General features: G+C 40.6%; 1 protein-coding gene and 1 pseudogene across 5 annotated transcripts in view; one reads left to right on the top strand and one right to left on the bottom strand.

Moving 5' to 3' along the window:
* Positions 1-18,669, bottom strand: part of LOC120417976 (zinc finger protein 768-like) — a 92,828-nt gene that overhangs the window by 68,423 nt on the left and 5,736 nt on the right. The window lies entirely within an intron of this gene.
* Positions 14,118-15,996, top strand: LOC120417977 (protein LTV1 homolog; annotated as a pseudogene).

The raw sequence follows: 18,669 nt of genomic DNA, 5'->3' as shown, positions 1-18,669 counted from the left end.
TACTAAAATGGTACCCTGTGTGTGAACGGAGAGGATGAATCCCGAAATTACCGAGAGAACTTCACTCATAGGTTCATTTATCAAAAAAGTTTATCTACCAATAAAAAGTACCTGTACCGAGACTCGAACCCAATACCTTTGGCATAGTGAACTGTACCTTTGCCGTATGGGCCACCATGGTTCGGTGACTAAGTGGCGGTCATTTGTCCATATAAGCCATTCAATGGGATGAACTGTTTCAATGAACGAATGAACACGCGAGAGGTCTATACTCTCGCAAAATAGTACTTTCCTCACGAATCTTTTCGGGCGGACTATCCGCTCGCGGCCTCTAATTTTGGGTGTAGAGGTTCCAGGCTAGGGGTCAAGTATTCAGACTCTTCTCTACTATGATAAAATAGATGTAACTCAACAAGATAAAATCTAACTTTAAATTAATAAAGAAAACAAAAATAAGTAAAAAACAAGAGAAGGTAAGTTTTTCGTAGAACAAAAATTGCCCAAAATAATATCCCTAAACACAAGAGAATTGAAAAAAAACCTTAAAAAACAATTAACAGTATAAGGTTAAGTAAAATGGGTAACAGAGGAAGAAAAATGAGTTTTCCTCAAATAAAAGTCACACAAAAGTTAGGTATTCAAGGTGTTCAAGAGATAGCCATGTTAAGAAATATGTAGTAATCTTTCTCGTGATCATTCAAAGTTAGAAAATCTTTGAAAAGTTTCAAAGCGATCTATGATTTATCATAGCGTTCAGAGCTGTGGAGAAGAAATCGATTCGGAAGCAAACTCGAAGTTGCTAAATCTCTAAAAGCCTCTGATTGAATCACGAAAAAATATTTTTTTGTCGTTTTCTTATTTTTGATTGTCGAGCTGAATTATGACCCGTTAACTTCTCTAAAGTGATTAGAATTTGTAAATCCAATAAACAGGTCAAAATGACGATGTTGAAATATTGATAAAATTTGAACTCGAATTTGACGTATGCAGCACAAAAAAGCCAAAAACAACAGCAATAAAACATTGTAAGTCTCAAAATAAACTTTTTTTTCGGTTTAGGCTCTTTTCAAATGGAATTGGTGTATATTATTAAAAATGAGCTTAAATTGGGCACTAAATCGCACCCCAGTCTCCCGCCTCATCAGGGAACGCTCGAGTTTATCGATATGTTGGACCGGGCAGGCTTTCGTGTGCGGGAAATAAAATATCACAAAAAATATCCGGACGCGGTGATGGTCCTCACGCGGAAGGTTGTTTCCCGGTGTTTGCGCGAGGGGGGCAGCTGAACAACTGACCACTGGAGGTGGGGTAGCTCAAGTATAAAAAGGTATATGTTGAGTATGTGCACATGAGCGAGAGTACATACGCATTTTGAGGGAAAACCCGGGAAAATGCTCGACTGGACCAAATGAGGGGGCCTGGAAACGGTTGGGACGAGGTAGTGTCCTTGCTTTTCATCATGTTGTAGATTTGACCATCACACACACACTCGCGAGAGAGTGGCAGGAGGCAGGAGGTTGGTAAAATCAATACTCTTTGCTGATGGCATTCTGCAACGAGATGAACCCTGGCAACGGTCGGCCACTCCGGAGTCCGCCAGTTCCGACACACGAATGCATCATCCGACGAATGGTCGGTCGATAGAGAGGTCGAGGGAAAAAAATAAATTTAATATTGGAAACGAATAAATTGAATGAACTTGTCGGTGTTGCTTTTTCCCCGCTCGTGTCTCTAGCCTCGGATCGAAAAATATATCGGAAATAATTTGCAATCTGCCTGCTGCCGTTGATGTTGCTATCAGGCATGATGCGACCCGGAATGCTACCCCTACAACAGGAAGAGTTGAATTGGGGGGTTTGGTGGGGAGGAAAATTAATAGTTCTCACAAAAAAGTGCGAACTCCCTTTATAGTGCGAAATCACAGCTTGTTAGGAACTACCACTAGTTTCGAATTACGCAACGCAGCAAACAAAATAGAATTCCAACCGGATTAAAACGTGGAGTTGGAATAGATGAATTGGTTTATTTTTTTTTGTAAAATTTCTGTGGCATTTTTTGAATAATTTAAGAAGCAGATTCAATATACAAGTCATTAAACAAAAAAAAAACAAATAAGCAAACGGTGTTCTATTATCTCAGCATAAGAGGTAATAAGGACTGATGATAAATTGTTAGTATTCAAGATTTTTCAATTGAACAGCATCGACCACCAATGTTCTAGCACATTCTTTATTCATAGACACATTCACACTAAACGATACTCAAGCCAGATAAATTTTAATAATAATCGGATTGCCGAATTAATCAAATTGAAATAGTTTCATGCCATTTTAATAACAAATACTGTTAAAATAACAGAAATTGTTATGGATTCTTCTTGATAAATCAATTTTGCATAAGAGTTGATTAACAGTTAATGTTTTAACAATACATTTTTTTGGTCTGATATTGATTGAAAGCCAAAACAACTTTGAAATAACATTTTTTGTCATGGCAGAATACCTCCAACTATTTTTGGGATGATCGGATTAGTTGTTAAAATAACAAAAATTAATAACGAAGATTTGTACGAAGAGTAACTGAAAATGTTACTGTTACTGTTATTGCAATAACAATCGAATAACAAAAAAATCATAACGACAAATAATAAATCTTGTTATAAATAACATACAATATAATTGGCTTAGTATTTTCAAAAATCACAAAATGTTGTTCCCAAGATATTTCCGTCTGCTCGGGATAGAAGAAAAAGTTATTGATATAATACTATTTTGAAAGTAAACGGAGGCCAAGATTCTGGTTTTAAAAATGTAAAGATGTTTTTCAGTAACCAGAACAATGCATATTTATACCAGGTTATTGTTCCTTCAAAGCTTCCCAAAAAATATATAAATAAGCAATTCTCTACCAAAACTAGAAATGAATTTTATTTGTATTTTTTTTATTTGGCTCAAACTTTGTCGTGGTCTTCCCTCTGATCAAAGAAGCCATTTTGTGTCTTTGGTTTATCCATACAAGTCTCCACACAATTTTGGCAGCTGTCCGTGAATTTTCTGATCAATTTGGTGACTCCGGCAAAGTTGTATTGATAAGGACTGTTCGGACAAAAATAAATACACGGAAAAAAATATCTTGCCGATTTTTAATGATTTTTTTTTCACAAAACCTTAATTTTCCAAAATTGGTATTTTTTTAGGTTTTGAGTCATTGAAAAGTATGGTAAAAATTTGCTGCCAAGCTGTGAATTTTTGAAAAAATAGTATTTTTTTGGAAAAAAAAATAAATTCATATTTTATTTAAAAAAATCGAATTTGCAAACGAAAAGTACTTTACAGATTTTTGATAAAGTGGCAAGATTTAGGGGAACAGCATCTAATTCCAGCGTGCCTCTAATGTTGGCAGATCAGAACATTGACATTAAATTAAAGCTAATTAAAAGCGTTTTCAACTGAAATTGAGTAATAAATAGCCCTATAAGAAGTGAGCAAGCAAGCTTCTATCAAAAGTTTTGCAAAATTAGTTGTTTAAATAGTGCAAATCAGCAGATTAGATGGAGTTAGGAGCAACCCGAGCAGACGGAAATAACTTGGGAAGGTCAGTTTTTGATATTGTGAGAAGATCAAAATCCGTTATTGGAATGATCGGATTAGTTGTTAAAATAACAAATTTCAATAACAAAGATTTGTTCGAAAAATAACTCAAATTGTTATTGCTCTGTTATTGCAATAACATACTAATAACATAGAATCCAGAACAATACAATAACAAGGTTAGTTATTCTGAGCGGTGGATGGGGAGCACCCAAATAACAAAAACTGTTATTTGTATGGATTGATTGCATAACAAAAAGTGTTATTATTTTATCACATGGAAAGCTATATCCCTAGCAGAATATTACACCGATCTCTTTGTTAAAAATGCGTACGAAGTTCACCAAATAAAGTAAACTCTTTTTCCATTTTTGTTGGCATGTGTTACTAAAGGCAGATTTGATCTGACTTGTAATTTGCTTAGCAGAAAGAAGCCATAACAATGAAGGCATGTTTGTTGTATAAAATTAACGTTTTTAATTAATGAAAGTTTAGTTTCAATAGTTTAATTTAATCCTTTTAGCACGTTTCATGTTTTTTTTTCTTTTCTGAAAAGTAGAATACTTTGTCTTAGATTGAAATGAATAAATTACTCACCCAAACCAAATGTTTGATGTTCTGCTGGAAAGCCTAGTAGACAGCTAGATAATTTTACTGCCGGCTGAGATATTATCCTCCGTTAAATATTGAATTCACCTATAAAAGAAAAAAAATATATCACAAAGTGTCATGTTCCTTTAAATACATACACTTATCTAAAAGCAAACTCCAACTTCTTCGGCTGCCGCTGGTTATGAGCGACTTAACGGAGCTTCCGGAAATATATGCGGCAGGAGAACAGTGATGTTGTCGCTGGACAGTTCAAACTACAGCTCGAGTTTGGCCGTGGAAAAGAGCTCCAGACTTTGTGCTGGCAAAAAACGTCTGCGTTATCGACTGACCAATAGTTCTGAATCCAGCTGACATGGCCGCATTCCAATCTAAAATCGAAAATATATTATAATAATAGTTTGTTTACTTTCCAGCAGCTTTGCCGACGAGACAACTCACCTCGAAATCCTTTTTCCTTCGTCGTAGTCGTTCTGCAGGTAGATGCCGCCCGCTATTAAATTACCTCCGGTGCCCCAAAAGGTTGATGCACTTGGGCCTAGATGTGATCGTCTTCTTCTTATTCGAAGCCTTCGTCCAATGCCAGCTGTCGTCATGGCCCAAAGGCGACTTTTTCAGATTGCGATCAGATTTATTCCATATCTGAAAATCAATTAGAAATGCGAAATCATAAACATAAACATTGCAACCAATTAGAAAGGCGAAATCATAAACATAAACATTGCAACCACCCATTTTTTCTAATTTCCGGAAGCGTTCCAGATGCTCAAGTAAACAAAGCTGAAATAGCTGTTAACTTTTCAAGCAAAAAAGAAAGAACCATTGTCTTTTGCAAGAAGAACATTTTCAAAGTTTTTGGTACCCTCAGCAAACGTCAAATCAACACAAAATGCTGCCGGATCTTTTTCCGGATCTCTCCCGGAAAAGATCCGGCAGCATTTTTGTATGGTCTGACGTTTGCGGAGGGTGCCGAAAAAGGTAAACAAATCGCTTCAGGCATCGGCCAATTCAAACTTGAAAGCATTATTGCCAGAGCTTCCCGTGGAAATTCAAAACACTTTTTATCAAACCGAAAGGAACCTACCTTTAAGTTGAGCAACACCGGCAACCCTTGCAATTGCCCTCGTCCGGGAAGATGATCAGGTTTAGCTCGGTGATGTTTTCGGTGTACCGGCCCACCGTTTCCTTAGCCAAATTTATCCACCTGCAACAAATTGTTGATAATTTTTCACACCGATCGATATGTTTTTTGGTTTCGCTGAAAGTAAACACAAGCACAACCGTAATAAAACTCGGTTCTGCACCCGCGATTCCCGACGAAACGAAATAAAAACCGACTGATGATAAACAAACCGCGACTCGATCCGCTCGATCGCATTTTCTGTTTTGTTGTGACCGTTTTGACGTTTCGCGCTGGAGAAGCGAATGAAAGAGAGAGAGAGTGCGAAAAGTGTTGCGCGTTGCAAGCAAAATTAAAATGCAGTAAAATTGTTTTTATATTTAAAAAAAATCAATGATGAATTTAATTGTTAACAATCGCCATATCAATTCGGTCATAAATTTCAAAAGTATTTTTTTATTTAACATTTAAGCTAAATTTTAAAACCCAATTTACATTGTTTTGCTCCCAAATAGCTTTACTTGCTTTGACCGTACACGAGAGGCCATCTTTGCTGAAGTTTGCAAGAAGTCAAGCAAAACAATGTAAAGGGGCCAATGTGAGTTTGTAAACAAAGAGTCTATCCTGCTCACTTCTAATGTAAACATCCACTGACGTGAGCAGGATAGACTCTTTGTTTACAAAGTCACATTGGCCCCTTTACATTGTTTTGCTTGAAGTTTGTTTTGATTGTTTTGACAGCTCAGCGGAGCACGGGTTGTAGGATGGTTCCAAACGAGGTTCCAAACAACAAATATCGCGTCATGAAAAAAAGGTGCAGTGGTAATCCTACAGGCATAACCATCATGACGAAGAACTTCGGACACAAAAGTAAATGAAATTTTTAGAGTTTTTAATATTTGCTTTTCTTGGCCACAAAATCAATCAAGAAAGTCAAAGTAGTTATGTCACAGACATAACCGGAATGGCGTAGACTTACGTAAAATTTAGATATGTGGACATGTGGGTTTTCCATATATTAATTTGAAGAATTAGCTATATTCTTTAAATAGATTTACGGAGTATGATCATGAATGGGAGATGGATTTCGGGGTGGTAGTGTTTGGTGGGAATGATGAACAAGAAGAACTCTTTCGTGAGAAAATTGGTGGCCCTAAAAAGGACCGATTAGAGTTGGATGGTGGCGTTGGTCGCAAGGCTGCAGCCGGGAGATGTTCTGTCCAGATGGGTGATAGGCCGCGGTGGATGCTGCAGGTGCTGGCGTTGTTGATGGATGCGAAACCGACAAAGTTGTTTAGGAAAGCGTGTAGTATTTGCAAATGATTGTGGTGCGAAATTTATATTAGGCTGGTGTATCAACCAAAGTCAAAATCGGCCGATGATAACTAAAATACGAAACATACCTTCGTGACTGTGTCAGAACATTTCTACCAAAAACAAGGTCAAGGCATGTGCGCCCAAAGGATTGGAAAGCAGATCAAGCTTGAGGTACTCTTTCATAATTCATAAAATCAACAAATTTCAAATTTTCCGGTTTGAGGATATCAATGTTAAAATCCCCAGACACAACAATGCGGATGTCCTGCTTTGCATACCAGAACAAATTCCGGATCAAGAAAGAAATTTTCTGTTTGTATGTTGCACTTGGCGAAATATACACAACAACAAACAATGTTTGAATCCCATTTTCTGAAACTTTTGTGGCACAAATATCCCCAAACGAATCAGCCTCGAGTAAAATTGGATCATGTTCCTCACTTAACTGCTCAAGATCGTGAGGCATGGCCGTCGAAGACGAACGAACGGCAAAGAGAGGAAAGAAAGAGACGAAGGAATTTTAGCGAGCCGAATGGGGAAAGGGGGAGAGGGGGCATAGGGGTTGGGGGCGAGAGCAGCCTCAGAAAGCTGTGCAATCCGTCGCCCCCGAAGACCAAAATTTGTTCCTGAAATTTAAATTCAAATTAGCTCGCTGCCTCGTCCCGGGTGGGACGAGGGCAACTCTTTCAACACTAGAATTTGATGAGACGTAAATCTTTCAGAAGCGCTCGCCGCGAATGCGACGAGCTAGTTGGATGTCCCGATTGTTTAACAACCAAGGCTTGACCCACGAGAGGCTTTTCGGCGGAAGGCAGCAGGCGCGCGCCTCATCTTGTTGATGCCTCGTCCCGGGTGGGACGAGGGATGGGGATTGAAGCACCTCCGAACCACAGCAACCACGAAAGATCCTAACGGTCCGGCCATCGAGAGGCAACTGGCTGACGGTGACGACGAGAAGGCGATGCGCACTTCTTTTCCAGTTCTGGTCCCTCTCTCCTGCTGCTGCTGCTCTGGGCTGAGCTTTCCTGCTGCTGCTGCTGCTGCTGCCGGTCCGACGCCTGAGACGTGAATGATGGAATGGGCTCTGGCGCGCGTTCTTATGTATGATTTCGGCCCGCTACTTCCCCTCCTTTTTCGCGACCGACACTCGGTCGCGTTGCTCGGATGATTTTCCCCTCAAAATAGGTACTTGACATTCCCGTCCGTGAGTGGGAAGCGCTCATTTTGCTTGCAAAATCTCTGCATTTTGAAAACATTTTAAAACATTCAATTGTTTCAATAGTTAAACTATTTTGCCAACAATGAAAGTTTTATAGCAAATTGCTGAATAATTTTCGAATCGAATGGCACATAAATCGTGTCGATTCGATTAGAGGGAAGGAAGATATAAGCGTTTGACGGATGACGCAGTAATCCAGGGCCTTCGGCCCGGGTTTTTTGGAATGACACCCCAGTACCTTCGACAAAGACGTAAGTCTACGTCAAAACGAAAAACGATTTTTTCGCGAACCGAATGAAAGTTTGGTACCATAATGTGGGGGAGAGAGGGGTTCAAAAAGCTGTGCAATCCGTCACCCCCGAAGACCAACACTAGTTACTGAAAGGCATTTCACCGACTCATCACGGGTGGGACGAGAGACGGGGAGTGAGGCAACTCCGAAGAGTTGGCAAGTCTTCATCCCCTACCTGATTGTTTCACAACCACGGCTTGACCCACGTGAGGCAACTGTTCGGCGAGAAGGCAGCCCTGGGTGGGACGAGGGACGGGGGGTGAGGTAACTCCGAAGAGTTGGGAAATCCTCACCCCCTACCACGAAAGATCCAAACGGTCCAGCCATCGAGAGGCAACTGGCTGACGGTGACGACGAGAAGGCGATGAAATTTAAATTGAAATTAGCTCGCTGCCTTGTCCCGGGTGGAACGAGGGATGAGGGCAACTCTTTCAACAGTTTGGAATTGGACACGACGTAATTTCAGAAGCGCTCGCCGCGACTGCGACGAGCTAGTTGGATGTCTTGATTGTTTCACAACCACGGCTTGACCCACGAGAGGCTCTTCAGAGGAAGGCAGCAGGCGCGCGCCTCATCTCATTGATGCCTCGTCCCGGGTGGGACGAGAGACGGGGAGTGAGGCAACTCCTAGGGCAACTCCGAACCACGGCAACCACGAAAGATCCAAACGGTCCGGCCATCGAGAGGCAGCTAGCTGACGGTGACGACGAGAAGGCGATGCGCGCTTCTTTTCCAGTTCTGGTCCCTCTCTCTCCTGCTGCTGCTGCTCTGGTCTCTCTCCTGCTGCTGCTGCTCTGGGCTGAGCTTTCCTGCTGCTGCTGCCGGTCCGACGTCTGAGACGTGAATGATAGAATGGGCTCTGGCGCGCGTTCTTATATAGCCTTTCGGCCGGCTACTTCCCCTCCTTTTTCGCGACCGACACTCGGTCGCGTTGCTCGGATGATTTTCCCCTCAAAATAGGTACTTGACATTCCCGTCCGTGAGTGGGAAGCGCTCATTTTGCTTGCAAAATCTCTGGGTAATTCTCTACCAACTCACACGAAATCGGGAAAAGTTGCCCCGACCCCTCTTCGATTTGCGTGAAACTTTGTCCTAAGGGGTAACTTTTGTCCCTGATCACGAATCCGAGGTCCGTTTTTTGATATCTCGTGACGGAGGGGCGGTACGACCCCTTCCATTTTTGAACATGCGAAAAAAGAGGTGTTTTTCAATAATTTGCAGCCTGAAACGGTGATGAGATAGAAATTTGGCATCAAAGGGACTTTTATGTAAAATTAGACGCCCGATTTGATGACGTACTCAGAATTCCGAAAAAACGTATTTTTCATCGAAAAAAACAATAAAAAAGTTTTAAAAATTCTCCCATTTTCCGTTACTCGACTGTAAAAAATTTTGGAACATGTCATTTTATGGGAAATTTAATGTACTTTTCGAATCTACATTGTCCCAGAAGGGTCATTTTTTCATTTAGAACAAAATTTTTCATTTTAAAATTTCGTGTTTTTTCTAACTTTGCAGGGTTATTTTTTAGAGTGTAACAATGTTCTACAAAGTAGTAGAGCAGACAATTACAAAAATTTTGATATATAGACATTAGGGGTTTGCTTATAAACATCACAAGTTATCGCGATTTTACGAAAAAAAGTTTTGAAAAAGTTACTTTTTGCGTTTCTCTTTGTTTCGTCGTCCGTGTCTGTCGCGGGTGACCATGAACGGCCATGATCGATGACGACCAACTTTTTTAAAACTTTTTTTCGTAAAATCGTGATAACTTGTGATGTTTATAAGCAAACCCCTTATGTATATATATCAAAATTTTTGTAATTGTCTGCTCTACAACTTTGTAGAACATTGTTACACTCTAAAAAATAACCCTGCAAAGTTAGAAAAAACACGAAATTTTAAAATGAAAAATTTTGTTCTAAATGAAAAAATGACCCTTCTGGGACAATGTAGATTCGAAAAGTACATTAAATTTCCCATAAAATGACATGTTCCAAAAATTTTTACAGTCGAGTAACGGAAAATGGGAGAATTTTTAAAACTTTTTTAGTGTTTTTTTCGATGAAAAATACGTTTTTTCGGAATTCTGATTACGCCATCAAATCGGGCGTCTAATTTTACATAAAAGTCCCTTTGACACCAAATTTCTATCTCATCACCGTTTCAGGCTGCAAATTATTGAAAAACACCTCTTTTTTCGCATGTGCAAAAATGGAAGGGGTCGTACCGCCCCTCCGTCACGAGATATCAAAAAACGGACCTCGGATTCGTGATCAGGGACAAAAGTTACCCCTTAGGACAAAGTTTCACGCAAATCGAAGAGGGGTCGGGGCAACTGCTGTGTGAGTTGGCGGAGAATTACCCCTCTGCATTTTGAAAACATTTTAAAACATTCAATTGTTTCAATAGTTAAACTATTTTGCCAACAATGAAAGTTTTATAGCAAATTGCTGAATAATTTTCGAATCGAATGGCGCATAAATCGTGTCGATTCGATTAGAGGGAAGGAAGATATAAGCGTTTGACGGATGACGCAGTAATCCAGGGCCTTCGGCCCGGGTTTTTTGAAATGGCACCCCAGTACCTTCGACAAAGACGTAAGTCTACGTCAAAATAGTTATTTCGTAAGATCTATTTATTTTTGCTTAAAGATGGTCTCGTGGTATTTTGACGTTTGATATCAATTAAAACTTTCAAACGCTTCTTCAGCTAATCATAATAGCAAAATTTTCGAGCCAGTTTATATGAAATCATTTCATCAATTCTCTGTTAAATTTTCGGCATTGAACAATTTTCAAAAAATATTTTGCAAGCAATAAAATGTATTACAGAGAGTCATTCTGAACCATGTGTTAAAGACACAACACACAAACCCACAAAATGTCAAATGTCATGTCCAGTATCAAAATCCCTAAAGTTTGATACCCATATTGCCCCAACTCTTATGGTTCCGCAAATGTTCCCTTATTGGAACATCCCCCGGGGCCTCCGGCCACTCCAGGTGGTGGCCATTACTGCCAAAATGTCAAATTTCATGTCCAGTATCAAAATCCCTAAAGTTTGATACCCATATTGCCCCAACTCTTATGGTTCCGCCAAATGTCCCCTTATCGGAACATCCCCGGGGCCTCCGGCCACTTCAGCTGGTGGCCATTACTGTGAAAATGTCAAATTTTATGTCCAGTATCAAAATCCCTAAAGTTTGATACCCATATTGCCCCAACTCTTATGGTTCCGCAAATGTCCCCTTATTGGAACATCCCCCGGGGCCTCCGGCCACTCCAGGTGGTGGCCATTACTGCCAAAATGTCAAATTTCATGTCCAGTATCAAAATCCCTAAAGTTTGATACCCACATTGCCCCAACTCTTATGGTTCCGCCAAATGTCCCCTTATCGGAACATCCCCGGGGCCTCCGGCCACTCCAGGTGGTGGCCACTACTGCCAAAATGTCAAATTTCATGTCCAGTATCAAAATCCCTAAAGTTTGATACCCATATTGCCCCAACTCTTATGGTTCCGCCAAATGTCCCCTTATCGGAACATACCCGGGGCCTCCGGCCACTTCAGGTGGTGGCCACTACTGCCAAAATGTCAAATTTCATGTCCAGTATCAAAATCCCTAAAGTTTGATACCCATATTGCCCCAACTCTTATGGTTCCGCCAAATGTCCCCTTATCGGAACATCCCCGGGGCCTCCGGCCACTCCAGGTGGTGGCCATTACTGCCAAAATGTCAAATTTCATGTCCAGTATCAAAATCCCTAAAGTTTGATACCCATATTGCCCCAACTCTTATGGTTCCGCAAATGTCCCCTTATCGGAACATCCCTGGGGCCACCGGCCACTTCAGGTGGTGGCCATTACTGCCAAAATGTCAAATTTCATGTCCAGTATCAAAATCCCTAAAGTTTGATACCCATATTGCCCCAACTCTTATGGTTCCGCAAATGTCCCCTTATCGGAACATCCCCGGGGCCTCCGGCCACTCTAGGTGGTGGCCACTACTGCCAAAATGTCAAATTTCATGTCCATTATCAAAATCCCTAAAGTTTGATACCCATATTGCCCCAACTCTTATGGTTCCACCAAATGTCCCCTTATCGGAACATCCCTGGGGCCACCGGCCACTTCAGGTGGTGGCCATTACTGCCAAAATGTCAAATTTCATGTCCAGTATCAAAATCCCTAAAGTTTGATACCCATATTGCCCCAACTCTTATGGTTCCGCAAATGTCCCCTTATCGGAACATCCCCGGGGCCTCCGGCCACTCTAGGTGGTGGCCACTACTGCCAAAATGTCAAATTTCATGTCCAGTATCAAAATCCCTAAAGTTTGATACCCACATTGCCCCAACTCTTATGGTTCCACCAAATGTCCCCTTATCGGAACATCCCCGGGGCCTCCGGCCACTCCAGGTGGTGGCCACTACTGCCAAAATGTCAAATTTCATGTCCATTATCAAAATCCCTAAAGTTTGATACCCATATTGCCCCAACTCTTATGGTTCCGCAAATGTCCCCTTATCGGAACATCCCCGGGGCCTCCGGCCACTCTAGGTGGTGGCCACTACTGCCAAAATGTCAAATTTCATGTCCAGTATCAAAATCCCTAAAGTTTGATACCCATATTGCCCCAACTCTTATGGTTCCGCAAATGTCCCCTTATCGGAACAACCCCGGGGCCTCCGGCCACTCCAGGTGGTGGCCACTACTGCCAAAATGTCAAATTTCATGTCCAGTATCAAAATCCCTAAAGTTTGATACCCATATTGCCCCAATTCTTATGGTTCCGCAAATGTCCCCTTATCGGAACATCCCCGGGGCCTCCGGCCACTTCAGGTGGTGGCCACTACTGCCAACATGTCAAATTCCATGTCCAGTATCAAAATCCCTAAAGTTTGATACCCATATTGCAAAACTCTTATGGTTCCACCAAATGTCCCCTTATCGGAACATCTCCGGGGCCTCCGGCCACTCCAGGTGGTTGCCAGTTCCAATAATCAACTCCCGCTCATGCCGGCTGGCATGTCTTGGCGTGTCCATGCCTCCAGGCCATCTGCTCTAGGGTCTCCAAGCCATCCGCTCCCGGGCCTCCAAGCCGTCTGCTACCGGGCCTCCAGGCCATCTGCTCCTGATGTTGACTCGTCGACGTCCAGCAACAGAATGAATTTTCGGGACCGACCGAGCCGAGTTTTGTTGGTTTAGGTTTAGTTTTGTTGCCCCGTCGACGATCCGAAAATTATGAGGTAGAGTGGGGGTGATTTTAGATACATCAATCTCACGTCTCTCGATTGACTGATTGGGAAACGTTTGTTCAACCAACCAGCGTGCGCTAAGAAGAGGGGAAATTTGCCGAGAGGGGAAGGTGAAACCAAAGCGTTTCATTTCGCTTCGCGAAATTTTGGATTGCTACCCTGTATAGAGCCCTAAGACGAAGTTCTTCGTCAAAAAAACTTATCAGACTTTCGCAATCCTTATTTAATAATCTAGCTTACAACATTTATTATTCAATTTTACATTTATATTATAGATTTCTAGAATTTTTTTTATCAAGTCCTATAAACATATGCAACACAATAGCTTTTTTTAAAAAGGTCCAATAAACTATTATGTTTCATATGTTTATAGGACCTATTCAAAAAAAAAAAACTCTGGAATTTTATTCACCATTATCTAAAACTGAGTTTATCATCAATTACTCAAAATTGGGTAAATGATTTGCCCATTATATAATATCTGTAGGAAATGTTTAAGAAATCTGTAAAAAAAAATGCCTAATTGCATGACAGCGAAAACGTCAAGAAAAAAAAAAAGATCAAAACAATCCCAGCAGACCGTTCCGTGTTTGTGCTTGAATTTTTTGAGAAACTCGTCAGTGTTTGGTGAAATGTTGCTATCTTGGCTGCTGTCTGGGATAATTCGTGTCAAAAGCTGCTGCAGATGCCAGAAGTGAGCCACTAGGTAATGGTGCCCGGCCCGTGCCGGAGGGGTTCCGGATGGATTGACTGTTGGCGAATCAAAAGTACAGAACGATCCGCGTGCCCCGTCTCGAGCGTATACTTCCGCCAGCAAGGTCGAGCTAGAAAAGCGCAAACAGGAGCAGGCCAAGTTTGGGGTGTATTTTGACGAAGATTACAACTACCTGCAGCATCTGGAATCCGAAAGGAACGAAGTCTACTGGGAACCTGTGCAGCCGGCGAAGACGGCCGGGCGGAGAAGGTCAGCACCAAGCTGCCCAGCTCGATGTTTGCGTCGAAGGTGGAGGGGTTGATGAAGAAAAAGGCACACATGGGGCCTGGGCTGTGACCGGATTGGGATCCGGACGAGGATTTTGACTTCGAGAACCCGGATAATGCGTTGGAAGATAATTTTATTGAACTGGCCATGGGAGGGAAGGAAGAGGACGATTACTTCGGTGAAGGGGAGGAGGACTAGGGAGTAGACTCGAATGAGGCCGGAATGTCCGACGAAGACGAGGAGCGGGACAGATTTAGACCGCTGGCGCTTGACCAGGAGGAGACCAAGTCATGCTTCACGGAATACTCGATGAGTAGTAGCGTGATCTGGAGGAACGAGCTCTGTACGAAGTGGCGTAGCATCAACCCGAAAACTGGCCTGCCGATGAACGTGCTCGGTGCGACCGTCAGGGTCAAGTCGCCCGGTCCCATCGGCCGGTGCAACGGCAGTGTAATCTCCACGCTGAGCGTGTTGTCGATCCGGCCAAAAGACGAATCGCCCGAGGAGCAAGAAACTGCTGAAGGAGTACCGCGTGGAGCGGCGAATAGAGCGCAAGGTCAACACGCTCACGGTCAAGGATGAGGAGAAGCAGCAGGAGAAGAGACAACTGAACAGCCGCGTCAACGCGGGCGTAAGGATCGAATTTGTGAAGGACACGAACACACACACACATACACTTACACACACTAAATTTATGGAATACATTGTTAAATCAAACAAATGGTTTTTTACTTTTCTCTTGAAGAAAACTAATGGAGTGTTTTTTAGAATTGATTCAACTTCAAAGAAACCTTGCGCCAGAACAAAATTCAAACGCAACGGCTGCTGGGAGGTATGGACCATCCATAAACCACGTGGATACCTAGGGGTAGAGGTTCAACGGTTGTCCAGGCTCCAGGCTTCATACAAAAAGATTTGTGTTGTATGGAAAGTTTCCACGAGGGGGGGTCTGCGATTTCAAAAAAGTGCTTACGTGGTTTATGGATGGCCCCTTAAAAGAGATCGTACTAGTATTCTGACGTCGACATGTGTTACATGTAAGAAATTGCTCATATTTAATTTCCTATTTTATCTTTTATTCTTAGGTTCGCACTTTTAAACCAAACTAATTTAAAAATTTACATGGAATATAGAAAATGACAAAATAATCGTTTCATTATGAATAGCAATTGGCCATATTCTAATGAAACACGAGGGTCAAGATCTCTTGTCAGTCCCTGTGCAGTAAATGACTTTCACATTTGAAACCCAAAAAAAACATAACTGAGCCGTAAACTTTATTTTCGTAATTTAACAAACTCAGTATTTATGATGTTACAAAAAAACGAAAAGGATATATTGGAATATCAAACCAATAACAGTTTCTGTTATTATGGAATAAAATGGAAAAACATAACTTAAGCTGTTATTATCATCTTATTTCACATTTCCAATGGAATATCAAACCAATAACAGTTTCTGTTATTATGGAATTAAATAGAAAAACATAACATAAATTGTTATTATTATCTTATTCCGCATTTCAAATTGAATATCATCCCAATAACATTCTTTGTTAAAATAACAGAAACTGTTATTATTTTGTCTTCCAAATTTTATTTGCAAGAATATTCAATAACAGTTTCTGTTATTTTAACAAAATCTGTTATTGAAATGACATGAATTTTGTTATTACCGTCTGCCCGGGAAGTGCTTAACCTGCCAAACATACGAGAATTTCCCCTAGTCACCGAAAGTTTGATTTCAGTGAAATATTTGCAGTTTTCCTATTTTTTTTCAAAAATAGTATTCTATTCCAGTTCAGAAAATTTGCTATTAAATTGTCAAAGAGACATTAAAAATTGGACCTCTGGTTGCTGAGATAAAGTGGCTTAAAGAAAAAGTAATAGAAAAGTTGAAGTTTTTTAAGTCTAACCCAAACAACTCTCCAGTTTTCAATACCGATGTGTCAGCAACTAATGGTCCAATTTTAAATGTTGAAAAGTAAAACATTCGTGAAATTTTCCGATATTTTCGAAAACAATATTTTCAAATTTTTTTAATAAAAACAAACATTTTTTAAGGGTGTATCAAAACTAACATTTCAAAAGGACGTAATATTTAATGTTTGGCCCTTTTGAAATGTTAATCTTAGTTCAAAATGCAAAATATAAGGACGGCATAAAATGAAAAATATATAAATATTAAAATTTAAAGTCACAATTTAAACATTTTGATAAAAAAATGTTGGAAAATGCATTATACACTAGTATTGTAGGTTTTCAATAATTAATTTAGAAAAATGCGAAAAAACTTTTTGTAGTGCTGTACATAGAAAATTTACTATAATTCAATATATTTTTAAACGAACTTAAACATGTTGAAAATGTTTATCAACGCAGGGGAATGCATTTTTAAATGTTTTCAGCTTATTGCACCGCAAATTTCGTTATTTTTTTTAGGTATTTTAAAAAGATTTTTTTAATGAAGAACTTGTTTAGAGGAAGCAGAAGATTTATTTGATATAAATCTTCAGTTCTGTGTTCCATTTTTCTGTTTTCGGAATTATCATATATTTACACTTTTTTCTTTTACATTATTATTTCCTTAAAAAATAAAAAATAAAATCAGTTGCTTTGATTCCAGTTCATCCTTATCTCTATCTCTAATATGAATTTAATACCCTTTTTCAACGAAACAAAGTTGCAGTTCCTAACATGTCCTTTCACATTCCTCCTTGCAATGCGATATCTCTCCGAACTGTGCGTGCCCCTAATTGATATTTGCCGAAAGCATAATTTAAGGGTTTTCGACACAGTATTACTGGCAGCAATAATTTTCTCATTTACGTGATGATAACGTACATTTTCTGCGTCTCATTTTATTTTGGATTGCATTTTTTTTTCAGATTATTTGGTTTACAATGTTTAAAAGTGCCAAGTTTCAAACGCTCCAAAGAATGAGGTGAAACTTTTGATTTATTCGAAAACGTACTACGGACACGTACAACCGATTCATATACACAAGTTGGACATAGTTGGAGAAAAAAAAGAACCATTGCAAATCGCACACTTGTGTTGTCACTCGATTCATTCATGGTTTCATTCATGGAAAAGGAACTGGAAATAAATGACAATTTTTCGCCCAGCATGGCGTTGCACTATTAGAGCACGGCACGCGGTCGGCTAACTCGTGGTTTCGCCGCTGGTCCCGGGGTCTGGGGTTGATTTATTTGCCACAGAAAGTCCCCTTTTCGCAACTGATAATCGGTGGAAAACGAACCGGCGATGGGTGGAAACGCGCAGTCGTTCCAGAAGACCCTCGGCTGGGTCCAGGCAAATTTGTCCCCCCAGGTCGTGGTCATTGCGTACCCGAGGGGACCAATATTAGAGTGCTCGAGCCAAAACCGGACCGGCGAACTTTCGCGGAAGATTCGCGGCGATAACTTTGAACACCGCCGCAGGTGATCGGACCCTGGCGACAAGATAAAGAAATTGATTTGAGGGTGCGTGTGGGGGAAAGTTGGTCAATTGCAGTTGGACATATTGGAGAGGAGGGCATGCTTCGGATTGGATTTCACACTGGCCTCAGGGGCGTGATTTTTTCAAACTTTTAAGTATTACAACGAAAATTTAAGCGTTTCTTGGATATTTGAAACCCAATCCCTGTTTTATTTGTTTAAAAAATATGTACTCGAACATTTCTTGTAAACAATCTTCATAAAAAATCTGAACATTTTGCATTGTAGTGACACAACTGTACAAACTGTACGTACAAAACTGCTTCACCACAACCATATCAGTGCACTTGATTAACTTTATTTGCACAGTTTATTGGACGACGCTGTAGAAGCTTCCCTTTACTAGCTTTTTATTACAATTTCAAGACTAGATTTAGAAGTGCGCTCCCGGGACTGCTCGGTAACAGATGTTTTGACTCTCACTCTCAGTATTTGATTATCATGGAATAAATTTCTTTGTTATTTAAATTTGCATTTTTTTTACATGTTGAGCAAATATTTGTTATATTGTGAGCAGACCATCTAATAACACGAATCACGTTCATGTTCTTCATAAAATGGGTCTAGATCAATAAATTCCGAGAAAGGTCAAGCGTAGCGTCTGCCAACACCCATGAGTGGCCCACCATCAGATGGAGAAAGTGAAATGTGTCTACTGAGGCCTCTTTCTGAGCCTTCTTGGAAGGCTGGGGAAGACTTTCGATCCTTTTTTCTAGCTAGTGGAGCGTGAGTTATTTGACGGATTCTAGTTCATGTAAGTTATGTGTTTTTTGTCGATCTG

The sequence above is a fragment of the Culex pipiens genome, chromosome 2, assembly GCF_016801865.2.
Source record: "Culex pipiens pallens isolate TS chromosome 2, TS_CPP_V2, whole genome shotgun sequence".
NCBI classification, from domain to species: domain Eukaryota; kingdom Metazoa; phylum Arthropoda; class Insecta; order Diptera; family Culicidae; genus Culex; species Culex pipiens.
The sequence above is the reverse complement of the archived record's forward strand: the minus strand, read 5'-3'. Positions and strand labels throughout refer to the sequence as shown.